This window comes from Vombatus ursinus, unplaced genomic scaffold (genome assembly GCF_900497805.2).
Source record: "Vombatus ursinus unplaced genomic scaffold, bare-nosed wombat genome assembly UNPS02014784.1, whole genome shotgun sequence".
NCBI lineage: Eukaryota > Metazoa > Chordata > Mammalia > Diprotodontia > Vombatidae > Vombatus > Vombatus ursinus.
This window is the reverse complement of record NW_020954562.1, coordinates 13513734-13522934: the sequence shown is the minus strand read 5'-3', so window position 1 is coordinate 13522934 and position 9201 is coordinate 13513734. Positions and strand designations below refer to the sequence as shown.

Sequence of the window (9201 nt, the reverse complement as noted above, 5' to 3'; positions counted from 1 at the left end):
TAAATAGTACAGCGAAAGAATATATATATTTCTCAGCACTACATAGAACTTTTGCAAAAATTGACCATGTATTAAGGCACAGAGGTATTGCAAACAAATGTAAAAGGGCAGAAATCATTAATATGTCTTCTACAGACCCCTTTCATGGAGGTCCACAAGTGTTACACATTGCACATGTTTTCAGAGTTTTTCAATATAGTGATCAGTTATGTTGATTTTTTTTCTCTCTGAAAAAATACTATTTGTTATGTGGGATGGTTCTCTAGGTGGGGAGAGAAGGGGAGAGGGAGATACTTGGGAAAACTATAATGTTGTGAGAAACAGAAGATATTACTAAAAAGTTATTTAAAAAAAAAAGAAATTGCATCCAGAATAACCAGGTTAGTTTTGCTCTCTTTTGCAGATAAAAGTTGATTAAAGATTCCAAAATGATATATTGGACAATACACACAATCTGTTGAATTGTTTCCCCAATACGTGTCATTTGCAGCAATCCATATAGCTTTCTGTTATTTAAAGTCTCCCTTTAACAGAGTTCTAACCAGGTACAGAACTAGTCCACGATTCACAACTTGCTATATTTGGTCAGAACAGTAAACCATGATGTTTGACATGATCCATGCATCCTCCTTCTGGATGTTGGTTTAGGGGTAAATAAGCAAGCTAGGAAAGACAGCAAGTCTTTTGGCTTTGCTCCTCAGTTGGTTGTTAATTGAGTTTGTGTATCTGTATCAGTGATGGTATTTCCTATAGCCCTTCAGGAAGGAGTCACTACTTGGCGATGTGTCAGATATTTTTGCTCCTTGTAGGACAGCTCGTTTTGACAACCACCTCAATGTGGTCATTTAAGCCACCCATAAGATAGGAAATGGTCAAAAAAACTATCTTCCAGAAATTCTGGATCATCAATATACAAGAGGTAAAGTAACATAGGAATAATGTGCTTCATAGCTTCTACAGGGAAAACAGGATTCTCAATGTGACAAAGATTTGAAAGTATCTAGGCAAGATTTCTAAAACAATCACATGCTAATGATGATTCATCAGGAAACACAAGCAGAGCTGGAAGAAGGACTATCATGGCATAATTGATTACCAAGTCTCTGTAGGCTGAACCATCAGTTGTATACAGCCCATTTGGGATGTGAATCTGGAGAAGCCAACAGAGCAGCAGATCCAAGTATAGCATCTCTGCCTTGGTGGAAAAGACTGATGGTCTGATGTCCCAGAAGCAATGTTGTTAAGTGCCCAAACAAGTTCATATTGAATAAGATAACAGTCTATCCCTCCCAAGAAACCTACAAACTTTGGAATCATACCAACCTCAATTATTTGTTCTATGGGGAGAGGGGTTGTGTTTCTCTAGAGATGAGTTTCTGGTGGCTTGGCTTGCCTGCAGTTTATTATCAATTATTTCTTTGACAGTTTCTCCAACAGACCAAAATGCAGATCCCTGGTTTTTTCATTTCTCTTGGAAAGGAAAAGTAACATCATTAGGAAAGGTGCTGGCATTTCTTCTTTTAAGCAACTAGTCATCTTACTTAATTTTCCTGTTCTAGATTCACTTCAAAACACCAGAAAACTCATTTTTTGGTCTGTCTTTCCCTTTATTTCTAAACCTATTCAACCAGGTAGCTGACGAACTATCATTTTCATTGCAAGTGAGGTTGTATTCAACACAGGGAAAAAAACAAAGAAGGAAGTTGCAAAAGGATGCCCAGCCCCAGAGGGAAATCAGGAAGAGCTTGGGGCTGTGTCATGGTTAGACCTGAGCAGCCACTATAGCTCAGCCTTGAAATTAGTTTCCTACCCATGCCTTTTCATCCTGTGACTCCTATCCATATTCTCCTATAGATACCCCAGGGAGGAGCTACTCAACACTTGGGAAGCCTTCCTTTTCTTTTGAATTTTCTGGGTACCAGAATAGCATTCAGGTTATCTATTATCTCACAGGAAGGCAGCTAAGTGGCTCAGTGGACAGCATTGGGCCTGGAGTCAGGAAGACCTGAGTTCAAATCTGGGCTCAGATACTTACTAGCTGTATGACTCTGGGCAAGTCACTTAACCTCAGTTTGCCTTAATCTACTGGAGAAGGAAATGGCAAACTACTCCAGTATCCTTGCCAAGAAAATTCCACGTAGAGTAAGGTGCAGGGGGTCATGAAGAGTCAGACACAACTGAATAACAATAACAACAATTATCTCACAAATTCCATAATGAGGCACCTGACTTTTCTGGTTAAACATTTCCTGGCTGATGTTCTTTAAGCTGCTTATTGCACCATTGGCCACTATTGGAAGTATCCTTCCACCTATTTGTGCTACTGGTCCCTAGAGAGCAAAAGAGCTACAACATCGCCAGATGAGGTATCTATGGACTCATTCCAGTGACCTAATATTTGAGAGGGGCAGCTAGGTCGTAGAGCGGATAGAGCACTGTGCATGGAGTCAGGAAGACCTGAGTCCAAATCTGGCCTCAAACACTTACTAGCTGTGTGACCCTGGGCAAGTCACTTAGCCCCTATTTGCCTCAGTTCCTTGTCTATAAAATGGGGACACGCTGGAGGAGGAAATGCAAACCATTCTAGTATCTTTGCCAGAAAACCCTATGGACAAAGCTCATGGGGTCACATAGAGTTGGACAAGACTGAATGACTGAAGAATGATATTTGAGAAAACTAGACTCCTGGAAGTAACCAGAACCAACTTCTAGAATTGGAAGGCACTGACCATGACAAGAAAGACTCTTGATACACGCTATGATTGATGCAGTGGCAATGGAGCCACCAGGACTAAAATGACGGTAGAGGGAGGAGCCAATGGCATCTCCACCCTTTCCAGAGACCTACCCGGGGCGGTGGTTGTTGTGACTGATTCTTCATTTTCAAAGAGGCTCCACTCTGAGCAATGGTCTTTGGGATGGGGAAAAGGGAAAAAGGGTATTTTTGAACTCTCTATGGGCATGGATATGCATCGTTTCATTTTCTTTTACTGTGTAAGTAAACATGTTCTACATCTGACAGTTTGTGATCTTTAGTTATTATAAATAGAGCTTGTGCTGTCAACAAGAGAGTGACAGATATCAAGACTCCTAGGTTCTACCTTGGTGGAGGAAAATGAACCAGATAATAGAGAGGTCCCTAAAGTATACCAAGGGAAGGGGGACTCTGGGGAAAAGGTTATAGAAATGAAGGAGAAAATTCTCTTTTTTTTACTTGAGTTTCTACTGGAGTTTTTCCTCCATGGCTGATTCTATTTTGGCACACACAGTGCTGAACTCTCTCTTCCAATATCATGTGTGAGAAAAATTGGAACACTAAGGCATTGGTGGTGGAGTTGTGAACTGATCCAACCACTCTGGAGAGCAATTTGAAACTATACCTAAAGGGCAATCAAATTGTGCATACCTATTGATCCAGCCATACCACTACTAGATTGGTATCCCAAAGAGATCATGAAAAAGGGAAAGGATTCTACATATACAAAAATATTTATAGCAGCTGTTTTTGTGGTGGCAAAGAATTGAAAATTGAGGGGATGCCCAACAATTGGGGAAAGGCTGAACAAGTGGTGATATATGATCATGATGGAATACTATTGTGCTATAAGAAATAACAAGCAGGATGATTTCAGAAAAGCCTGGAAAGATTTACATGTGCTGATGCAAAGTGAAATGAGCAGAAGCAGGAGAACACTGTACATAGTAACAGCAGCATTACATGATGATCAAAGCTGAATAACTTAGCTCTTTTCAGCAATAGAATGATCCAAGACAATTCCAAAGGACTCATGATGGAAAATGTTATCCATAGCCAGAGAAAGAACTGATGTAGTCTGAACACAGATTAAAGGTGTATTATTTTCACTTTCTTTATTTTTTTGTGTTTTTTTTTTCTTTTGGTCTGTTTCTTCTCTCACAACATGACTAATATGGAAATCTATTTTATATGATTGCACATATATAATATATCAAATTGTTCATTGTTTTAGAGAGTGGGGAGAAAAGGGAGAGGGAGAAAATTTGGAACTCAGAATTTAAAAAAAATGAATGTTAAAAATAGTCTTTACATGTAATTGGAAAAAATACAATACTATTAATTTTTTAAAAGCCAAGCTTACATCCTAATATTCTTAGTTACAAAAAAGCATTAATTTTATCTGCTGATCTAATAGCTCTCAGAACATCAAATATAAATAAATAATAGTAGGATGGTGGTAACCTGTCCTCAGACTGTTTTATCTGAATTTCATAAAAAGTGATGAGATAATAATAACAACAATAATATACCCCAATGCTTATTTCAAACATAAAAAGCAATTATTTTGTCTACCTGTGCAATAGTATGTAGAACATTAAATATAAAAATGATAACCAGATAATTGCTTATCTCCGGATAATTTATATCTAAGTTGTATTGAAAAAGATGAGAAGAAAGATGAACAATGAAAAATGAAGGTGAAGCAGAAGGAGGCAGTGATCATAATAATGGTAATAACAACTATTACTGTTTATACACATTTTAGAAAACTTCCCTCACCACAACCCACGAGAGAGCTAATGAGAGTGTTCTCTGTTCTCTTTTAAAGAACTGAAGCTACAATTTACTCATATTCACACGGTCAGCAAGTGTCAGAGCTGGAACTTTAATAGAGATTTTCTGACTACATAAATATTTGATATCTGATACTCAGATATGAAAGGACTTTGGCTCTTCCTGCATTCCTTTACTAGAAATACTGAATGATGAGAAATTATCAATCATAGAACTTGCATCCTATATGCAGACAGAAACCATATGTCAAATACTTCTAAGAAAACATTAAAAAAAAAACATTCAACAGAGTGAGTTATTTTCAGAGCCAAATTTCTGGCTAACTATTATATGTTTTACTTTAATATGATTTTATTTATATATTCATGAAACTCTGTTTATTCTAACTGAGATACAAAGTGAATTATGACATCGTGAAGTCCAACTAAACCCACTAGAACAATGATAATGCAAAGACATCCCACTTGTTGCTCAATGCTTTTATTGTTATTAAGTGCTAAAGCTACAAAACGGGTCTGCCAAAATCATTATTAAAACAAAAAATATTCAAATGCCTGGGAAGAGACTGTGCCTTTCATACACAATGAGAGGATTTGGTCTCCAGTGCAATGGTAAGACAATAGGGAGCCACCTGCAGCTTGCATGAATTTTATATCAATAATCCACAGCTATTCCTGATGGATTGTTTATTCTACTTTCAGGGTGGAGACTGTGAGGTAGAAGGGGGAGGATGAATTTAGCTATTGGGGTGGATGACCATTGACAGGAAAATGTCTTACAAAAGGGAGAAGCATCTAAAACAATAGTTTTTCTGTTTCAGTGAGCCATAAAACAATAGTCATACCTCAAATTACTTTGTGGTCCATTTTTATGAATAGCAGACAACTGAAGTTCTGCTTTAGGAAGAGAATCTCAAAAGTAATGTTTTTTTTTTTTAAAGGAAAATCCAACCTAGGGGAGTACAATGTTATTGTTGTTGACATAACCTTTGGAAATAATTTCCCCCTCAAAATTAGTTATTCACTTATTTTTACAAGGATCTATTTTCTCTCTCTCCTCTTCTACTCTCTGTTGAATGATAAAAACAGAAAACAAAATCCTCATAACAAACATGCATAGTTCAGCAAAACAAGTTCCCACATTGGCCATGTCCAAAAAATGCATGTCTTTTTCTGCATTTTAATTTCATCACCTGTCTGGAAGGGGCTGCATAGTATGATTTATCTTCAGATCACTGAAGTTGTGCTTTATCATTGCATTGATCAGAGTTCTAAGGTCTCCCAAAGTTTTGTTTTGTTTTCCTGGATAATGTCATTGTATAAATTGTTCTCCCATTTCTGTTCTCTTCAATCTGCATTCATTCATAAAGGCTTTCACAGTTTCCTCTGAAAGTATGTCTCATCATTTCTTATGGAGCAATCCACTAATTCCTATACTATTTGTTTAGCCATCCTTCAACAGGTGAGCAACCCCTTAGTTTAGAAACATAAATTAAGCATAAATCAACAAAAGCAAATTAACCCTAATGTATGTGAACTGAGAGGTGAGTACCCCCAGAACAATTGATTGACCTTGATACATGTGGCAAGGGTAGGATTTACCTCTATGAATATGGTTCGTCCTATAGAAACATGGTAAGACACTGGGAGTAAAGGGGTTCAGCATCCACAAATCAGGGCCCATGAGACAAGGATAAAGATAGGATAAGCCTGAGTTTGGCACATATTTATACTTGTTAGGTGGTACTATAAAACTTACACAAAAAAATTTTAAGTTAAAAAACTACTAAAAAGTCAAATTCCCTCTATCTGCTAAGACAAATGATTTACTTAAAAAAAAAATCTATGTGTTTATCAAGTCATCAACTTGTTCCTTCATCTTTAAAATGAGGGGATTGGAAGTCCTTCCATCCAACAGTTCTCAAACTTTATGGTCTCAGGAACCTTTTATACTCTTAAAAATTATTATGGACTCCCCAAAGAGCTTTTGTTTATGTGGGTTATAACCATTAATATTTACTACAATGGAACTTAAAACATGTTAGTATTATCATGAAAATAATTTTGATTTTACAGCCTCTCTGAAATGGTCTTAGACCACACTTTGAAAATCACTGCTATAAACCATAAAATGTAAAATGACGATCAGTTGGAGAATCTCATTTTTAGGCCCAAATCCTTACTAGTTCATATAATCTTACCAGAATGGGTTTGTTCTAAAGCTCAGAAACTTCTTGTATAGTCATCATGATCCCTGGGAGAAGGCTCCAGGTCCTGTAAATGGACTGGAATTTGCTTCACCTTCTCATGCTGCAGTTGTGAGCTTTTTGGGAGAAAAAGTAGTCACTTAAATTACTGTTCCTTCAGAAGCCAAGACCTCTCTGATGAGGTGTGTCTGTCATAACGGTTTTCTGCCTGAGTGAAGGTTTCCATTGTATATCCAAAGGTCAATTCATCAATTACAAAAGAGGAAGACCCTGGAAAACTCAACAGCTCCTTAATTCTTGTGGGTGAATTTGGTGTCAGTGAGAGGAAGCTACCACCAAAGCCTTGTAGAGAATGATGCCTTGCTTGTACGGTGTGGTGGGAGGTAGCTGGAGTGTCTGAGAAGGGAGGGAAGTGGTTTCCATGTCTTTACGTCTGGTCTGCACGTATCCCTTAAAGGGTCACTACATTGATAGCCTTCCATCCCCCAGAGCCTTAGCTCTTGTAGTCCTGTTTTACAGCCTTCACTCTCTGAAGTATGAGGCACACAGAAATGGAGTTGGAAAGCATGGGAAATTAAAAAAACAAAAACAAAATACCACACAGCATATGCTTAAATTTTTTTTTTTTTTGCTAAAAGTTTACCTTTCCTCCAATGCTTATAAAGAGATAAGAAGTTGCCACTTTCCTAACTTTAAATGTCTAAGCAATGCAACTTCCAAGATTTCTTCTGCAGGAAGGCATAAGGAGGTTGGACAAGATAAGCTGCCAATTTCTCTTCAAGGTCTAAAGGATACATGATCTTCATTTGGAGAATGAATTAGGGGGGAGGGCAAAACTCAATTATCAATAGCTCTGCTCCTTGTATGTGATGCTATACTATTTGCTCTATGAAGAAAATCACAAACGTTTAGTTCCATTCTTTCAGACACGTGATGTAACAGACTCGTCTGACTATATATTTTCTGGGCTAAGAGTGAATCTAGCACAGATCATGTTGCCTATATTTTCTCTCATTCTTGTCTGTGTTCTTAGGCCAAAGGGACCAGATTGAGGAATGGGAAGAAGGCCATTGCTCATGTGCACTTGACTATATATTCTAGGCCATTTAAAGTGCCTGACATAGCTCTAAAAGTGACCTAGACATAGGGGAGCCAATAACTGAATGAATGAAGATAGGTTTGCAAAATTATATTCAAATACAAGGTCATAAACTAGGGCTTGGAAATTATTGTAATGTTAGTTGTAATGGGATTTTGACTAGTGTATTTATAGTCTTTTGTGGGAGACTAGACAGATAGCCTTGACACTTGGGGATTTTTTTCACTTTTGTGATTTTTTTTAAATTCTGGGAACTGTGTTCAATATCAGTAATAGAGACTAAATTCCATTTGAATAAAAAACCCTAATTAACCCACCATTTTAAATACTAAGATATAAATGAGAAAATATGCATTGCTTACAGAACAGTTAGGAAAATGAACTGAAGATTGTTTTTAATGGTAAAAAATGTCTGGCAAGCTAGAGATAAATAGTCAGAAAGACCTGCTGCTGGTACGATGAGAGATAAAGCTCACTGATGGTGATCCAAATTAGAATGACTGATGCACACGACAAGTAACCTTGTATTTTCAATGTAATGATATAAAGTGGCAAAGATTTTTATTGATGTCTGAATAGGAGGCATGTAGGTTCATGTAGGTTCTTAGGAGCAAATATATTTTGCAGCAAGAAATACAACATGAAAAAGGGGGAGGATTTTACAAATTCTCTAAATGTGGCTCGTGCAATTGTTTCTTTTATGACTCTTTAGGAATTCAAGGAAAATTTCATCATCTAGAACTTGTAACATTTGAACATATGCTGTATAATTGGTGTATTACTATCAATTTGGTGCCAGGTCTTCTCTCTCTCTCTCTCTCTCAATAATACCATCTCAGTCAATTGCCTATTAAATTATTATTTTTTAATTTAATAGTGTTGTACTTTGGGTGCCCTATTACATCCAACATAAAAAGAACCCGTATTATTGTGCAAACATGAACTAATCTGTCTTAAAATAAATTATAATTACATCATGGCCATTGTTTGCCATTAGTGACATCCATTACCTTTGCCCAAACTACCTACTTATTTTTCACTTTCATGTACCTTTCTTTTTTTTCTCTTCCAATTTCATTTAATGTTTTCTCGAACTCTCACAATTGTGACTGACTGAATCAATTGATGTGTACATTTTTCATTGTGCAATTCATTTCAGTTTCTTCTCTTTCCCCTCCTCACACATTTCCTAGCATTTCACAGTACTTCTCTTCACACTCTCTGTGTTCTACAAGTGCCCTGAATTTGCCATTCCCTGTAATTATACAAACTGTCCCAATGTCTAGTATATACCCTTGTTTACTCTTTGTCTCTCAGAATCTTTATTTTCCTTCAGTTCATTGA

At 36.9% G+C, this 9201-nt stretch overlaps 1 pseudogene; it reads right to left on the bottom strand.

Annotated features, from left to right (window-relative positions):
- Positions 1 to 341: 341 nt before the first annotated feature.
- Positions 342 to 6984, bottom strand: LOC114046492 (annotated as a pseudogene).
- Positions 6985 to 9201: the final 2217 nt, after the last annotated feature.